At 41.7% G+C, this 19,540-nt stretch overlaps 1 pseudogene; it reads right to left on the bottom strand.

Annotated features, from left to right (window-relative positions):
• Window positions 1-13,249: 13,249 nt before the first annotated feature.
• The window catches only part of LOC115129169 (ATP-binding cassette sub-family C member 5-like), a 42,866-nt pseudogene continuing 36,575 nt past the window's right edge, over window positions 13,250-19,540 (bottom strand).

The following is a 19,540-nucleotide window of genomic DNA, read 5'->3' as shown; positions in this document are numbered from 1 at the left end:
CACATGACAGATCATGAAATCATTAGCAGTTTAGCAGCGAACCTGGTGAAACCTAATTGTGATTGTTGGCATTAATTATTATTATTAGTAGTATTCCTCTTCCTCCCCATAAGGCCAAATTAAAATGCAAATTCCCATGAAATGGTGAGGCCTTGGAAGGTGCAATTAAAGACAGTATGAAGATAGGAAAAAACTGCTTCTCCAATAGAAATACTCGATAAACACTTGTAGGCCATGTCATGGCAATGTAGCACCAGCTGCATACCACCCCGCAACCCACTGCTGGCTTGCCTCTGAAGCTAAGCAGCGTTGGTCCTGGTCAGTCCCTCAATGGGAGACCAGACACTGCTGGAAGTGGTGTTGGAGAGCCAGTAGGGGACATTTCCAATCGGTCTAAGGAGATCCCCAAGGCAGTGAAGGGGACATTGCCCTGCATAGGGTGCTGTCTTTCAGAAGGGAGGTTAAACAGGTGTCCTGACTCTGTGGTCATTAAAAATCCCATGGCTCATATTTTAAGAGTATTAACCCAGGTGTCACGCCTAAATTCCCAACCTGGCCCCATTCCATCATGACCGCCCCATTCCATCATGACCACCTACAATGCTACACATTGATGACCTGAGTTTCCCCCTACCATTTAAAGTGCTTTGAGTACCTCAGTTGCTAGAAAAGCGCTATATATATATATCCAATCAATTATTAAACTTGTGGAGAAACACGTAATTGGGTCTTGCGCCGAACTGCGCATATGCTGGTTGTCAAATCAAAGGCACTCCTTCAATACGAAGTTGTTTTTGATTCAAATTGAAACGGGTCACTTTTCAATCAAATGCCGACCTTGTGACTGTAATATTTGTGTTGTGGAGAAATGACCAGGCAGGAGACGGGAGTACAGTTAGGTTTTCGTTTAGTAAAAAAGAAACGTGCTCTACAGCCCCCGGCACAATAGTGCGCATGTGCATTTCCTATTAGTTTTTTTTTTTTTTTTATTATAATTTTTTTTTTTATTAACAACAAATCAATACATAAAGCACATGAGGGAACACAAGCATACATAGATTACAAACAATGGACAATCGAGCTAGGGGGTACAATTTCACATTACAATTACACAAGGACCTTAAGGGACATGCATATACTTACAATTCTAACAGCTTTTTTGTTAGTAGAGCATTTAACCGTCTTAAAATACAGTTCAATTTCTTTTTGTAGGATACGAAAATGTGGTTTTCTGTTTGTAAATTTACATTTGTGTATATGAAATTTGGCCAAAAGAATAATGAAATTAATTACATAAAAATGATTCCGCTTATTTCTATTGTATGTAAAGAATCCAAACAGTACATCTCTCCACAATAGTGTAAAATCTTCATAAATGTGTTCAATTATAAACCTACTGATGTCTTGCCACAGTTTTCTTACATGCATACAATGCCAAAAAAGATGCACAACTGTTTCTGGGTGGTCATTACAAAAGGAGCAATTTGAGTTGATGTTTTCCTTAAACTTCTTCATATAGTGGTTGGCAGGATAGTATTTATGAATAATTTTAAAGGAAACTTCCTTAATTTTGTTAACAAGTAGGTATGTTTGTGGCAACATCCAAACTTTTTTCCAACAGATATTATCAATAAATCCATTCCAGTAAGGCATGACATAAGGTATAGATACAACATCCTGCTGAAACAAGGATCGTATCGCTCTGTTGTTGAATGGACCAAAAGAGAAACAAATCTTTCCTACTGATGAGTCAACAGGGTCAATAGAAGGTAGGGCATTTCCTATTAGTTGTAGTAACGTAACACTGCAGTAATACATCACTGCTTAGTAACAGCATAGTAACTAATATAAACAGATGTCGATCACAGATACTACACTCCTCCCCCATAGTGTTTAACTCCCAGAGAAAGAGGTAAATATGTTAGGGAACTACTAATGCAATATCTGAACAATGCATTCTTAAACATTTTTCAACTACTGGGTTGAAGCAGACTTTTCAGAACCCAGCACAAATCCAGGGGATTATTCTGCCCCGAAGATGGAATTTGTGTCCTAATTACTAACCCAGGTAATGTCCTTTTTCTTTCCTTTTATCTAGGACATATTAAAAAGTGTTTGTTTTACTGTCTGTTACCTCCCGAAACAGCTCAACTCACAGGTAGTGAGTTTTGAGGTGCCCTTCACTGTCGAATAGGATACCTCCGCTCCTCCTGGGCTTCCAGTGGTGGGCCAGGTTCGGGTGGAAGGTCAGGCTCTGTCTCTCCCGTACATCCACAGTCAGAAGAATAGTCCTGGAGGTCGTTATTATTCTTGTTCTCTCACCATGTCTCTGCTGGGGCGTTGGACCGTAGCAGATGATCCACATGAACGTTGACATGGCGATGACCAATTTGGACTTGGTAAATCAAAGGTCCTCTACGTTGCAAGATCACACCTGAGTTCCACAGGCGCTTGGGGTGTCTGAAGTCACATACCATCGCCTTCTCTCCCTCTTTGAATTATCTGACATTCTTTGAGTGTCTTTCTTTCTTCTGCTGTAGCTGGTGCTTTTCCACAGTGCTTGACAAGTCTGGTTTCAACAATGTCAGGCGGGTACGTGGTTGGCGTTTCAGAAACAGTTCAGCTAGTGTACATTCCGTTACTGTGTGTGGTGTGTTACGGTAAGTAAACAGTAACGATTCAATCGCTATCGCACTGAACACTGCCTTATCCCATCGGGACAAGAAGGATACCTAGGTCAGAATGCTGTTCATTGACTATAGCTCAGCCTTCAACACCATGGTACCCTTCAAGCTCATCATTATGCTCGGGGACCTGGGTCTGAACTCTGCCCTGTACAACTGCTTCCTGGACTTCCTGACATGCCGCCCTCTGGTGGTGAAGGTAGGAAACAACACCTCCACTTCGCTGATCCTCAACACAGGGGTGCATGCTCAGCCCCGACTGCATGGCCACACACTCCTTGAACTCAATCATCAAGTTTACAGATGACACAACAGTAGTAGGCCTGATTATCAGAAATGTATTATTATTTATTGATTATATTTACAAGACAGCCTACAGGGAGGAAGTGAAGGCCCTGGCTGAGTGATGCCAGGAAAATAACTTATCCCTCAACATCAACAAAACAAATGAGTTGATCTTAGATTTCAGGAAACAGGAGAGGAAGCACGCCCCTATCCACATCGACAAGACAGCAGGGGAGAAGGTGGAAAGCTTCAAGATCCTCGGCGTACACATCACTGATAATCTGAAATGGTCCACCCACAAAGACAGTGTGGTGAAGAAGGTGCAACAGAGCCTCTTCAACCTCAGGAGGCTGAAGAAATGTGGTTTGGCCCCTAAGACCCTCAAACTTGTACAGATGCACAATTGAGAGCATCCTGTCAGGCTGTATCACTGCCTGGTACGGAAACTGCACCATCCGCAACCGCAGGGCTCTCCAGAAGGTGGTGTGGCCTGCCCAACGCATCACCGGGGCACACTGCCTGCCCTTTAGGACACCTACAGGATGTCACAGGAAGGCCAAAAATATCATCAAGGACATTAACCACCTGAGCCACGGCCTGTTCACCCCGCTATCATCCAGAAGGCGAGGTCAGTACATGTGCATCAAAGCTGGGACTGAGAGCCTGGAAAACAGCTTCTATCTCAAGACTGTTAAAAAGCCATCACTAACCAGCTTCCACCCATTTAAGCATCCCTGCACCTTAGAGCCTGCTCCCCTCTATACATAAACTTGGAATCACTGGCCACTTTAATAATGTTTACAGACTGCTTATCTCATCTCATATGTATATACTGTATTCTATTTTAGTCAATGCCAGTCCGACATGGCTCGTCCTAATATTTCTATATGAATTCCATTCTTTTACTTTTATATTTGTGTACTGTTGTAAATTGTTAGATAGTACTGCACTGTTGGAGCAACACCCGCAATAACATCTGCTAAATATGTGTATGTGACTAGTCCAATTTTATTTTATTTGAGTGATGACATCTGATTCCCAAGATGGCATAGCAGTTCAGACGTCTTTTGTCCTCGTCTTGTCGTGTCCTGTATATATATATATTTACAACTTTTTTCACATACATTTAATTTTTATTTTCCATCAACTCATCTTCAAAACACTCTCCTGCAACCCGCCTCACCAATTTATATTTATAAATAAGTATTATTTACCTCAAATCTGCAATCCTCCAAGAAGCTAGCCAGAAGCTAGCCAGAAACTCCAAGAAGCTAGCCAGAAACTAGCCAGAAGCTAGTCAGGAGCTAGCCCAGAAGCTAATCCAGAAGCCAATCAGAAGCTAGTTCAGAAGCTAGTTAGCTTCTTTACTGGCAAATCGTTAGTATTCAGCTAACCACGGTTTGTGGTCATCCGCTATCCTTTAGCTCGAAAATCTATCGCCAGTTTTGTACGGCGCAGCGCGGCTCGGAACGGAACATACCGGACCAATTTTTCTCTCCATGTCCCTGGATTTCAACTGCTCTCTGGACATTCATACCCGGATCTCACAGCTAGCTAGCTGCTATCCGTGTGACTATCGGCTTTCGTCGATTCCGGAGCAAACATCAATTACTCCGGAGCTAGCCAGCTCCGTCAATCACTCCTGAGTTCCATCAATCACTCCTGGGCTGCAGTCACCTATCCGGACCCGTTTTACTGCCTACGCGGAGCCCCACCGGGCCTTCACAACTGGACTGCCGACGTTATCTACCCGAAGGAGATCCGGCTGGCTCCTCCGTCGCGACGTTACCTGAACGCCCATCTGCGGCCTGCTAACCGTTAGCTGTCTTACCGGCTGCTCTCAGAATAGACAATCGGACAATTTATTTATTTTTATTATTATTATGTTTCTTCTTGGGCCTCTATAACTATATCTATTGTTTTTATTTTTTGTTGTGTGATTTGGATTAATCCCCTCTACCACACGGAACCCCACTAATCTACTGACGGAACGCAAGAGGTGGCTAACAACAGACCTCCATCCTATGCTAGCTTGCTACCGATGGCCTGGCTAGCTGTCTAAATCGCTGTGACCCCCAACCAACCTCTCCACTCACTGGACCCTTTTGATCACTCGACTAAGGATGCCTCTCCTTAATGTCAATATGTCTTGTCCATTGCTGTTCTGATTAGTGTTGATTGGCTTATTTCACTGTAGAGCCTCTAGTCCTGCTCACTATACCTTATCCAACATATTATGACATCTCCTGGTTTCAATGATGTTTCTAGAGACAATATCTCTCTCTTCATCACTCAATACCTAGGTTTACCTCCACTGTATTCACATCCTACCATACCTTTGTCTGTACATTATACCTTGATGCTATTTTATCGCCCCCAGAAACCTCCTTTTACTCTCTGTTCCAGACGTTCTAGACGACCAATTCTTATTGCTTTTAGCCGCACCCTTATCCTACTCCTCCTCTTTTCCTCTAGTGATGTAGAGGTGAATCCAGGCCCTGCAGTGCCTAGCTCCACTCCTATTCCCCAGGCGCTCTCTTTTGATGACTTCTGTAACCGTAATAGCCTTGGTTTCATGCATGTTAACATTAGAAGCCTCCTCCCTAAGTTTGTTCTATTCACTGCTTTAGCACACTCTGCCAACCCGGATGTTCTAGCTGTGTCTGAATCCTGGCTTAGGAAGACCACCAAAAATTCAGACATTTTAATTCCAAACTACAACATTTTCAGACAAGATAGAACTGCCAAAGGGGGCGGTGTTGCAATCTACTGCAAAGATAGCCTGCAGAGTTCTGTCCTACTATCCAGGTCTGTACCCAAACAATTTGAACTTCTACTTTTAAAAATCCACCTCTCTAAAAACAAGTTTCTCACCGTTGCCGCCTGCTATAGACCACCCTCTGCCCCCAGCTGTGCTCTGGACACCATACGTGAACTGATTGCCCCCCATCTATCTTCAGAGCTCGTGCTGCTAGGCGACCTAAACTGGAACATGCTTAACACCCCAGCCATCCTACAATCTAAACTTGACGCCCTCAATCTCACACAAATTATCAATGAACCTACCAGGTACCCCCCCAAAGCCTTAAACACGGGCACCCTCATAGATATCATCCTAAACAACTTCCCCTCTAAATACACCTCTGCTGTCTTCAACCAAGATCTCAGCGATCACTGCCTCATTGCCTGCATCCGTAATGGGTCAGCGGTCAAACGACCTCCACTCATCACTGTAAAACGCTCCCTGAAACACTTCAGCGAGCAGGCCTTTCTAATCGACCTGGCCGGGGTATCCTGGAAGGATATTGATCTCATCCCGTCAGTAGAGGATGCCTGGATATATTTTTTAAAATGCCTTCCTAACCATCTTAAATAAACATGCCCCATTCAAGAAATTTAGAACCAGGAACAGATATAGCCCTTGGTTCTCCCCAGACCTGACTGCCCTTAACCAACACAAAAACATCCTATGGCGTTCTGCATTAGCATCGAACAGCCCCCGTGATATGCAGCTGTTCAGGGAAGCTAGAAACCGTTATACACAGGCAGTTAGAAAAGCCAAGGCTAGTTTTTCAAGCAGAAATTTGCTTCCTGCAACACTAACTCAAAAAAGTTCTGGGACACTGTAAAGTCCATGGAGAATAAGAACACCTCCTCCCAGCTGCCCACTGCACTGAAGATAGGAAACACTGTCACCACTGATAAATCCACCATAATTGAGAATTTCAATAAGGATTTTTCTACAGCTGGCCATGCTTTCCACCTGGCTACTCCTACCCCGGTCAACAGCACTGCACCCCCAACAGCAACTCGCCCAAGCCTTCCCCATTTCTCCTTCTCCCAAATCCATTCAGCTGATGTTCTGAAAGAGCTGAAAAATCTGGACCCCTACAAATCAGCCGGGCTAGACAATCTGGACCCTTTCTTTCTAAAATTATTTGCCGAAATTGTTGCCACCCCTATTACTAGCCTGTTCAACCTCTCTTTCGTGTCGTCTGAGATTCCCAAAGATTGGAAAGCAGCTGCGGTCATCCCCCTCTTCAAAGGGGGGGACACTCTTGACCCAAACTGCTACAGACCTATATCTATCCTACCATGCCTTTCTAAGGTCTTCGAATGCCAAGTCAACAAACAGATTACCGACCATTTCGAATCTCACCATACCTTCTCTGCTATGCAATCTGGTTTCAGAGCTGGGCATGGGTGCACCTCAGCCACGCTCAAGGTCCTAAACGATATCTTAACCGCCATCGATAAGAAACATTACTGTGCATCCGTATTCATTGATCTGGCCAAGGATTTCGACTCTGTCAATCACCACATCCTCATCGGCAGACTCGATAGCCTTGGTTTCTCAAATGATTGCCTCGCCTGGTTCACCAACTACTTCTCTGATAGAGTTTAGTGTGTCAAATCGGAGGGTCTGCTGTCCGGACCTCTGGCAGTCTCTATGGGGGTGCCACAGGGTTCAATTCTTGGACCGACTCTCTTCTCTGTATACATCAATGAGGTCGCTCTTGCTGCTGGTGAGTCTCTGATCCACCTCTACGCAGACGACACCATTCTGTATACTTCCGGCCCTTCTTTGGACACTGTGTTAACAACCCTCCAGGCAAGCTTCAATGCCATACAACTCTCCTTCTGTGGCCTCCAATTGCTCTTAAATACAAGTAAAACTAAATGCATGCTCTTCAACCGATAGCTACCTGCACCTACCCGCCTGTCCAACATCACTACTCTGGACGGCTCTGACTTAGAATACGTGGACAACTACAAATACTTAGGTGTCTGGTTAGACTGTAAACTCTCCTTCCAGACCCATATCAAACATCTCCAATCCAAAGTTAAATCTAGAATTGGCTTCCTATTTCGCAACAAAGCATCCTTCACTCATGCTGCCAAACATACCCTTGTAAAACTGACCATCTTACCAATCCTCAACTTTGGCGATGTCATTTACAAAATAGCCTCCAATACCCTACTCAACAAATTGGATGCAGTCTATCACAGTGCATTCCGTTTTGTCACCAAAGCCCCATATACTACCCACCATTGCGACCTGTACGCTCTCGTTGGCTGGCCCTCGCTTTATACTCGTCGCCAAACCCACTGGCTCCATGTCATCTACAAGACCCTGCTAGGTAAAGTCCCCCCTTATCTCAGCTCGCTGGTCACCATAGCATCTCCCACCTGTAGCACACGCTCCAGCAGGTATATCTCTCTAGTCACCCCCAAAACCAATTCTTTCTTTGGCCGCCTCTCCTTCCAGTTCTCTGCTGCCAATGACTGGAACAAACTACAAAAATCTCTGAAACTGGAAACACTTATCTCCCTCACTAGCTTTAAGCACCAACTGTCAGAGCAGCTCACAGATTACTGCACCTGTACATAGCCCACCTATAATTTAGCCCAAACAACTACCTCTTTCCCAACTGTATTTAATTTATTTTGCTCCTTTGCACCCCATTATTTTTATTTCTACTTTGCACATTCTTCCATTGCAAAACTACCATTCCAGTGTTTTACTTGCTATATTGTATTTACTTTGCCACCATGGCCTTTTTTGCCTTTACCTCCCTTCTCATCTCATTTGCTCACATTGTATATAGACTTGTTTATACTGTATTATTGACTTTATGTTTGTTTTACTCCATGTGTAACTCTGTGTCGTTGTATCTGTCGAACTGCTTTGCTTTATCTTGGCCAGTTCGCAATTGTAAATGAGAACTTGTTCTCAACTTGCCTACCTGGTTAAATAAAGGTGAAATAAAAAAATAAAAAAACATGTTCAGCTACTTAAGACATTTGCTCCAATCTAGGTTGTACCTTTAGATGTTGAGAAAATGAACAGCTAAGGAAGAATTTTTCACTTCTCTACCTATGTTTCCATTCAGCCATTTTACTCGGATGAATTACCCAATGCATTAAAAAAGTCACCACCGGGCTGATGGATTTTTTTAAATGAATGGCAACAGACAATTTGTTTGTTTGACATTGGGGGGTCTTTTTGTGTCAAAATTCATTATGCAAGAATTGGAGGTGGAAACGCCTTAATGAGCAAATATTGATATAATAAACATATTGATGTAAACTTGGACTGAAGCGATGATATGTTGTGCGGTAATCCCACTACACCTCGGGAAAGCATGAGGTTTATTAGGCAACAGATGAAATAAATGATGATGAACTTCACAAGGTGGTAAATGTGCAAGGTGATGAGCTTGGAGCTCCTTTCCAATTAATATCGAGGGTCTTTTTCTGGTGACATGATGATCGACGCTTGACAAATACAAATAATATCTCTGTTATCCATAATAATCTCATAATGTAGGTGCAAACTGTTGGCTGGAGCGAATGTGCTTGAACTGGAATTGGCACATTTGCTATATAACGCAACAGTTTTTGAGACAAAACCATCAGAGTTAAAAATGCGATGGAAACCCATTTAACGTGTATTTTTCATTCGATACATGCGAATTTAAAACCAGTTAATGTAACTAAATGTAATCGGAAAAAGTAATCCCCAAAAGTAGTGATTTATCATGAGTGCCATAAAAAATAACTAGGAATGTTGCATACTCAAAGGTTAAAATCTCACCTTTCTGGTAAAAATAGTTAAAAATGTTTGAGGTTTAGTGAGTTGAGGATATATGTATATATGATAAAAATATGAAAATGTAATATTTTATATGACGCATTTCCTATTCAACAAAACTGTATGAATAAGGCTTGAAATTACTTACAGGCTTTCTAAATATAGCGTAATCAAATTATAAAACGTCTAACAAACTATTCAGACCCCTTGACTTTTCACATTTTGTCACCTTACAGCCTTATTCTAAAATTTATGAAATTGTTTTTTTCCTCATCACTCTACACGAAATACCCCATAATGACAAATCAAAAACAGGTTTTTAGAAATGTTTGCAAAAAAACGGAAATATCACATTTACATAAGTATTCAGACCCTTTACTCAGTACTTTGTTAAAGCACCTTTGGCAGCGATTACTGCCTTGAGTCTTCTTGGGTATGACACTACAAACTTGGTACACCTGTATTTGGGGGGTTTCTCCCATTCTCCTCTGCAGATGCTCTCAAACTCTGTCAGGTTGGATGGGGAGTGTCGCTGCACAGCTATTTTCAGGTCTCTCCAGAGCAGGTTTAAGTCCGGGCTCTGGCTGGGCCACTCAAGGACATTCAGAGACTTGTCCCGAAACCATTCCTGCATTGTTTTGGCTATGTGCTTAGGGTCGTTGGCCTGTTGGAAGGTGAACCTTCACCCCAGTCTGAGGTCTTGAGCAGGTTTTCATCAAGGCTCTCTCTGCAGTTTGCTCAGTTCATCTTTCCCTCGATTCTGACTAGTCTCCCAGTCCCTGCCGTTGAAAAATATCCCCACAGCATGATGCTGCCAACACCATGCTTCACCGTAGGGATGGTGCAAGGTTTCCTCCAGACGTGACGCTCGGCATTCAGGACAAAGTATTCAGACCCCTTGACTTTTCCCACATTTTGTTAAATTACAGCCTTATTCTAAAATTTATAATTGCTTTTCCCCCCCTCAATCTACACACAATACCCCTTAATAACAAAGCAAAAACTGTTTTTTAGGAATGTTTACAAATGCATTAAAAACATTCCCACAGCATGATGCTGCCAATACCATGTTTCACCGGTGGGATGGTGCCATGTTTCCTCAAGACATGAGGTTTGCATTCTGGCCAAAGAGTTCATGTTGGTTTCATCAGACCAGAGAATCTTGTTTCTCATGGTCTGAGAGTCCTTTAGGTGCCATTTGGCAAACTCCAAGCGGGCTTTCATGTGCCTTTTACTGAGTAGTGGCTTCCATCCGGCCACTCTACCATAAAGGCCTGATTGGTGGAATGCTGCAGAGATGGTTGTCCCCCTGGAAGGTTCTCCCATGTCCACAGAGTAACTCTGGAGCTCTGTCAGAGTGACCATCGGGCCCTTGGTGACCTCCCTGACCAAGGCCCTTCTCCCCTGATTGCTAGGAAGAGTATTGGTGGTTTTAAACTTCTTCCATTTAAGAATGATGGAGGCCACTGTGAATTCTGCAGAAATGTTTTGGTATACCCTTCCCCAAATATGTGCCTCGACACAATCCTGTCTCAGAGCTCTGTGGACAATTCATTCGACCTCATGGCTTGGTTTTTGATCTGACATGCATTGTCAACTGTTGGACCTTATATAGAAAGGTGTGTGCCTTTCCAAATCATGTCCAATCAATTTAATTGACCACAGGTGGACTCCAATCAAGTTGTAAAAACAAGTCAAGGATGATGAATAGAAACATGATGCACTAGTTTTAATCTCCAACCAAAGTGTACAGTGGGGCAAAAAAGTATTTAGTCAGCCACCAATTGTGCAAGTTCTCCCACTTAAAAAGATAAAGCCTGTAATTTTCATCATAGGTACACTTCACTATGACAGACAAAATGAGAAGAAAAAAAATCCAGAAAATCACATTGTAGGATTTTTAATGAATTTATTTGCAAATGATTCTGCTGATGATTCAGCCATACTGGTATCAGGGAAGGATATAGTTTACATAGATGAGACCCTGAGGAAGTAATTTCATTTTGTTAGAGATTGGTTGTCTGACAACAAATTGTCACTACATTTGGGAAAAACTTTATCAATTTTGTTTGGAACAAAACTTAGATTGCTTAGGGCTGACAAAATAACGGTAACCTGTGCAAACAAGGAGATTGAATCTAAAACAAGTGTATCTTATCTTGGTGTTTCCCTGGAGACCCGATTGCTGCTAAAATTCTTTCTAAAATGGTGAACAAATTGACATGTTTATATCGCAACACTAGATATTTGAACATTAAAGTTAAGAAACTGCTCGTCTCAACCTTAATTTAGTGTAATTTTGATTATGCCTGCTCTGCTTGGTATAGTGGGCTATCATAAAAGCTGAAAAAGATAATGCAGGTCATGCAAAATAATGTTATCAGGAGTTCCCGGTGGGCTCGTTGCCTTTGGAGTTCAGAGTGGACCAACTTAAACTTGACATCTTAAATTATTGTGCCCCAGGTTACATGACAAAAACACATTGATATGGTCTATAACCAACACAGTCACAATACCAGAGCTAGTGTTATGTCTTGTAAAATGCCAAGAGTAAACAGTACTGCGAGGAGCATGTTTTTCCATAGAGGCAGTTGTCTATGGAATAGCCTTCCCTTGGAGAGCAAGCAAAGAAAAAGTTAAATTAGATTTAAAAAGCAGTTAAAGGTTTCCATTTGGACAAGTTTGTCTCAGTAAGAGAAACCACTCCACTGCCCCTTGTGCCCCCTACTGCTGGGCAGGTGTATTTATGTGAAGGTATGATGTGCAATTAACAGATTGTTTTAATGTGAAATGAATAGGGTTGATTTTTAAGGTTAGGGAGAAGTGCAGTGAATAGTGCCACTTTTTAGGATGTCAATATAAATGAATGTATTTATGTTTTTTTGTAATTTTGTCTTGCCTTTTAATCATTATTAGTGTTATTGTTTTTACCATCGAGGACCACTTTGGAAACAAGCGTTTTAATTAATACTTTCAATAATACAATGTGGACCTCGGGTTCCACATTGTACATTTTGTTGTATATGTCTGTTACTCAAAATAAAATCAATTATATAGGAGTCTAACTAACCTGTAAAGTATGGTTCAGTTTGGCTGCATGGTGGCGCTGTTGGACGGGAAGAATCATCACGGCCATATTGTTTGAGTCTTGGAAAACACAACATTTGGTGCTGATCGGTTCAGTGGTTCTGTAGAAGAATACGTTTTAAAAGTAGTCAACATCATTGAAAATGGTCCAAAATACATCATAAACATATTATATTGCATGATCAGTTTGATTTCTGATATTTGGCAAGCGTGGTAAACAGTACCGAAATAAATTGTCCTAGGGCAGGCAATGTCTCCAATTTTTCCTGATGATGGGTAATTCATTATCAGAGCACCACGCAAGCCAGGGAAGCACCATATCCGAGAACAATGAATGCAAGGACAATATTTCATGTATAAAAATCATAAAACATTTCAGAATATACAATATTTCAAGGCAATCTTTACAATTTATCTAGCAACATATTGCTTATTGCACACCATGTTTGCTCAGTATATTAAAATTGTTCGTTTTTAAGGCATCTAGATGTTTAGAATCCTAAACTTTGTCCAAAAACAGTTGCAGTCATGGTTTGTGGTTGTTTAGAACTAAAACAATACCTTTCATTATTTATTCCACAACTGCTGTTCTGCATACTCATGAATATAACTGTGCTTTATTCCAATACACAATAGAATGATTACACATTGATATACTACATTCCTGCAACAATACAAGAGACTATATGCAGATACAGTTTCAACATACCAGCATAAGGATAGAATACCCTAAACAGAAGGTTAACGCAACAAAAATGCTAATCTTGTGCCATAAAAGGCATAAGCTACAACATCACTACACTACACAATGACTGATAACTGTAGAGGCACATATATACACTGCATCTGTTAGGATTCACCAAAATGATTACAATATAATAAATTCTGATTTAGTATTGACACATTTATTATTATTACTCAACACATAAATCTGAGAATATATTCCTGACAGTGCTTATGTGGAATGGTTGCTTTGGTATCAGTTGTCCAGTGATTTGACTGAGTCATGTAATTTTGACTAAATATATCGTTAAAAACATGTAAATTTCGCCAACCAGCATTGTGGTTTTTTCATGTGATCAGGGGCGCAACTTTCACTGGGGACCGACGGACGGAGGGGGCATGGGGGGCATGTCCCACATTCTGGAGTTGCATTTTTATCCCCTCCAGTTTTCGATCGGTCTGTTAGGAGGTTTGGAGTGTTTATCCGACTGGATCAAAACATGTATATTGTCCCCCCCACTTCTAAAACCAAAAGTTGCATCCCTGCAAGTGATATACATCTAACTGAAAAATAAAGGAAACCCTTGAGTAAATAAGGATACAAAGTATATTGAACGCAGGTGCTTCCACACAGGTGTGGTTCCTGAGTTAATTAAGCAATTAACATCCTATCATTCTTAGGGTCATGTATAAAAATGCCCAGTTGTCCATTATTTTAGCTACCATGGCTAGAAGGAAAAATATCAGTAGGCAAGTTTCCATTGACAAAAGCAATGTCGCAAAATAAATAAAATGTGTAATGGAAACGGCAGACATAGGAGACATTTTCTGAAGATCAACATTTTTATCCGTTCGACAGAGGTGAATTTTTCTTCAGTCGAACTTTATTTATTAATGCACAATTTGCCTAAATGGGTAATGAAAATACTTCAACCACTACATTTTTATTCCACACTGTAGGTTTTTGCAGGAACATTTTTTTTTTTGGGTGTGACATCATCATGCCCAGCTGTTTGTAAATCAACAAGATAGTTAAATGGCTAGGCACCCTAGCAGACAATCGTTGCATCTATTTTCAATGCAAACTTTCTAAAAGTCGACCAAAGAAAAAATATATATCACTGGACAAGTTAATGGAAACATAGCTACTGACTTTGAAAGAGGGGTCTCAAATGTGCATAGCGGGTTTAAAAGTGTGTGCGTGTGTGTTTCAAGTTAAAGTTTCAAGTTGTATTAGTCGTATGTATACTAACGTACTGTATACTACATAATGAGTATATACTACATACTATTAGTTAATTTTAGTATACCGTAAACGGCACAGTATCCTTTCAGATATGAGCGTACTTGCTCTTCACCTGTCTACCAGAAGTTGATGCTGTTGCTATGCTAGCTAATTAGCATAACAAATTACTAGTTAGACATTTTATGACTTCGGGTGTGTTCTTAAATCCAATATGGAGTGCCAGAGTGCACTCGTAAATTCAGAGCGTTGTCAGATTGTCCATTTGGGAATTCAGAGCATTTCGCTCTCGGAGCGTACAATGAAAGCTCGTGCAGAGGAGTAGGGTTGACTTGAGCGTTCTGACCTTACAACGGCATTCAAGCACCCAAGCTAACTTGCTAGCTAGCTTGCTAGCTACTTCCAGACACAAATGAGACAAATGACCATTTTCCTCGCCCTAGAAGAGCGGGTTATGCAGTTTTCATGTTATCCAGAGCGTTGGTGACTAACTCTGCTGCTGGCAACAATTTAATTATGCTTTTTTTGCTGACACCGGCCATATTCAACGGGTGTTGAGCACTCATTTTTCTGTGCTCTGAATTTACGAAAGCACCCGAATGTCCATTGAGACATCCAGGAACTTAGGCATAATAACTATAGCCATACTATGACCAATAAGCATACTACAGTCGTGGCCAAAAGTTTTGAGAATGACACAAATACTAATTTTCACAAAGTCTGCTGCCTCAGTTTGTATGATGGCAATTTGCATATACTCCAGAATGTTATGAAGAGTGATTTGATGAATTGCAATTAATTGCAAAGTTCCTCTTTGCCATGCAAATGAACTGAATCCCCCAAAAACATTTCCACTGCATTTAAGCTCTGCCACAAAAGGACCAGCTGACATCATGTCAGTGATTCTCTCGTTAACACAGGTGTGAGTGTTGACGAGGACAAGGCTGGAGATCACTCTGTCATGCTGATTGAGTTTGAATAACAGACTGGAAGCTTCAAAAGGAGGGTGGTGCTTGGAATCATTGTTCTTCCTCTGTCAATCATGGTTACCTGCAAGGAAACACGTGCCGTCATCATTGCTTTGCACAAAAAGGGCTTCACAGGCAAGGATATTGCTGCCAGTAAGATTGCACCTAAAGCAACCATTTATCGGATCATCAAGAACTTCAAGGCGAGCGGTTCAATTGTTGTGAAGAAGGCTTCAGGGCGCCCAAGAAAGTCCAGCAAGCGCCAGGACTGTCTCCTAAAGTTGATTCAGGTGCGGGATCGGGGCACCACCAGTACAGAGCTTGCTCAGGAATGGCAGCAGGCAGGTGTGAGTGCACCTGCACGCACAGTGAGGTGTAGACTTATGGAGGATGGCCTGGTGTCAAGAAGGGCAGCAAAGAAGCCACTTCTCTCCAGGAAAAACATCAGGGACAGACTGATATTCTGCAAAGGGTACAGGGATTGGACGGCTGAGGACTGGGGTAAAGTCATTTTCTCTGATGAATTCCCTTTCCGATTGTTTGGGACATCCGGAAAAAAAGCTTGTCCGGAGAAGACAAGGTGAGCGCTACCATCAGTCCTGTGTCATGCCAACAGTAAAGCATCCTGAGACCATTCATATGTGGGGTTGCTTCTCAGCCAAGGGAGTGGGCTCACTCACCATTTTGCCTAAGAACACAGCCATGAATAAAGAATGGTACCAACACATCCTCCAAGAGAAACTTCTCCAAACCATCCAGGAACAGTTTGGTGACAATCAATGCCTTTTCCAGCATGATGGAGCACCTTGCCATAAGGCAAAAGTGATAACTAAGTGGCTCGGGGAACAAAACATCAATATTTTGGGTCAATGGCCAGGAAACTCCCCAGACCTTAATCCCATTGAGAGCTTGTGGTCAATCCTCAAGAGGCAGGTGGACAAACAAAATCCCACATATTCTGACAAACTCCAAGCATTGATTATGCAAGAATGGGTTGCCATCAGCGAGGATGTGGCCCAGAAGTTAATTGACAGCGTGCCAGGACAAATTGCAGAGGTCTTGAAAAAGAAGGGTCAACACTGAAAATATTGACTCTTTGCATCAACTTCATGTAATTGTCAATAAAAGCCTTTGACACTTATGAAATGCTTGTAATTATACTTCAGTATTCCATCTGACAAAAATATATAAAGACACTGAGGCAGCAGACTTTGAAAATGTATATTTGTGTCATTCTCAAAACCTTCGGCCACGACTGTATATACTCAATTCACGTAACAAATAGTATGGTTAGTGCGGTTAACATGAGTATTCGAACACAGCGCTGGTATACAGTGCCTTCGGGAAAGTATTCAGACCCCTTGACTTTTTCCACATTTTATTAGATTATAGCCTTATTCTAAAATTGATTTAAAATAAATGTTTACCTCAATCTACACACAATACCCCATTATGACAAAGCAAAAACAGGTTTTATAAATGTTTGCTAATTTATTAAAAATGAAAAACATATATTTACATAAGTATTCAGACCATCTACTCAGTAATTTGTTGAATCCCCTTTGGCAGCAATTACAGCCTTGAGTCTTCTTGGGTATACATTTAGAGTCCTGAACCCCCTCCTGCGTTATCTTGGCTCTCTGCTTAGGGCCGTTGGGCCTTTGCTCTGGAGCAGGTTTTCATCAAGGATCTCTCTATACTTTGTCTCGATCAGGAGTAGTCTCCCAGTCCCTGCCGCTGAAAAACACCCCCACAGCATGATGCTGCCACCACCATGCTTCACCATAGGGATAGTGCCAGGTTTCCTCCAGATGTGACGCTTGGCATTCAGGCCAAAGAGTTCAATCTTGGTTTCATCAGACCAGAGAATCTTGTTTTCCCGTGGTCAGAGTCCTTAGGGTGCCTTTTGGCAAAATCCAAACGGGCTGTTGTGCCTTTTACTGGCTTACGTCTGGCTACTCTACCATAAAGGCCTGATTGGTGGAGTGCTGCAGAGATGGTTGTCCATCTGGAAGGTTCTCCCATCTCCACAGAGGAACTCTAGAGCTCTGTCAGAGTGACCAAAGCCCTTCTCCCCTGATTGCTCAGTTTGGCCAGGCAGCCAGCCCCAGGAAGTGTTGGTGGTTCTAAATGTCTTCCATTTAAGAATTATGGAGGCTACTGTGTTCTTGGGGACCTTCAATGCCCCAGATCTGTGCCTCGACACAATCCTGTCTCGGCGCTCTACGGACAATTCCTTCGACCTCATGGCTTGGTTTTTGCTCTGACATGCACTGTCAACTGTGGGACATTACATAGACGGGTGTGTGCCTTTCCAAATCATGTCCAATCAATTTAATTGACCACAGGTGGACTCCAATTATGTTGTATAAACATCTCAAGGATGACCAATGGAAACAGGATGCACCTGAGCTCAATTTCAAGTCTCATACCAAAGGGTCTGAATTCTTATTTAAATAAGGTATTTCAATTTGTAAGTCGCTCTGGATAAGAGCGTCTGCTAAATGACTTAAATGTAAATGTAAATGTCTGTTTTTGCTTTGTCATTATAGGGTAATGTGTGTAGATTTCTGAGGACATTGTTTTATTTAATCAATTTTAGAATAAGTCTAATGTATCAAAATGTGGGAAAGGTCAAGGGGTCTGAATAGTTTCCAAAGGCATTGTACACCAGGGATGGGAAACTCCAGTCCTCGGGGGTCAGAGTGGTGTCACTTTTCCCCCCATCCGCAGCAAACACAGCTGATTGAAATGAATTTCGTTCAAAACTGAAGATCATGATTAGTGTATTATTGGTGTAAGGTGTGTTAGCTGGGGCTGGGGCAAAAGTGTGACACCAATCAGGCCCCCGAGGAGTGGAGTTGCCTATCCCTGGTATACACCATCCAACTAAATGCTTACTTTCAGGTTCCTTCAACAATGCAACAAAAAACAAGAAATAATAAAATATCAAAATCCGAACAATGTAAATGTAGAATAGAAGAAACATTTTAGCATATGTATAATAAAGGAAGGCACAATTTATAGTGAAATATTTACACGTATTTTGGGGAGATTCGGGGGAAAATGTTAAATTTTGCATTATCTAGCAATCATAATAAAAAGGTCTGGTAGCAGCAGTTAGCTTGTATAGTGCCTTCAGAAATTATTCACACCCCTTGACTTTTTCCACATTTTGCTGTGTTATAGCCTGAATTTTGAATGGATTACATTCAATTCTTTTGTGTAACTGGCCTACACAGTGTCTAGGGCGGCTTGTGGTGGCCCTAGACACTTAAAGTAAGTGTTTCCTTTATTTTGGCACTTACCTGTAGGTTTCCTTCTAATTATATCAGTAAAACACATATAGAATGTTCTCTTCTGAGTCTCATTGATAGCCCTGTAGATCAACATTATCATGGAATTTAAAGTGCCACTGTAGTGTCATGGATATGTTCCCCTTTGTTTGCACTTGCTTTTTTGGCCTCAGAGAAATTCTCTCTTTCCACACATCAGCAAAAGTCAGCAGGTATGACACTCCCAACTTTCCTTAGATCCACATATTTGATGCATCTTTTGGAACATTGTCATCATTGTCATGAAGCCATCATTTGTTTTTGATTTCGACAGACTTCTCTAGATTTAGCAGTAATTGTAAGAACCTCTACTAATTGCCCTTTAAAATAACATATTCCTCGCTTCATGGAAAGATTGAGATGTTCATCTTCAAAGTTTGTGCAAGTGAGGTCCTCTGCTGCATTGCCTGTTTTATAAGAGCTCCTTTGTACCTATTCGACTGTGTTACTGAGCTTGCCGTCAAATGCCTCAAACATGGCCCGGAATCTGGAGTTGACGTCTGCCAGCAGAGCAGCAGGGGTGTCGAATTCCAACATCTGTTGTGGAATTGAGAAAATAAATAAAGTATTTTATGACCAACAAAGTCTTTTGACTCACAACATAAATGTGCCCTTAAGTA

Source organism: Oncorhynchus nerka, linkage group LG5 (genome assembly GCF_034236695.1).
Source record: "Oncorhynchus nerka isolate Pitt River linkage group LG5, Oner_Uvic_2.0, whole genome shotgun sequence".
Taxonomy (NCBI): Eukaryota; Metazoa; Chordata; class Actinopteri; order Salmoniformes; family Salmonidae; genus Oncorhynchus; species Oncorhynchus nerka.
Note: the sequence above shows the minus strand (reverse complement) of the source record. Positions and strands in the feature narration are given on the sequence as shown.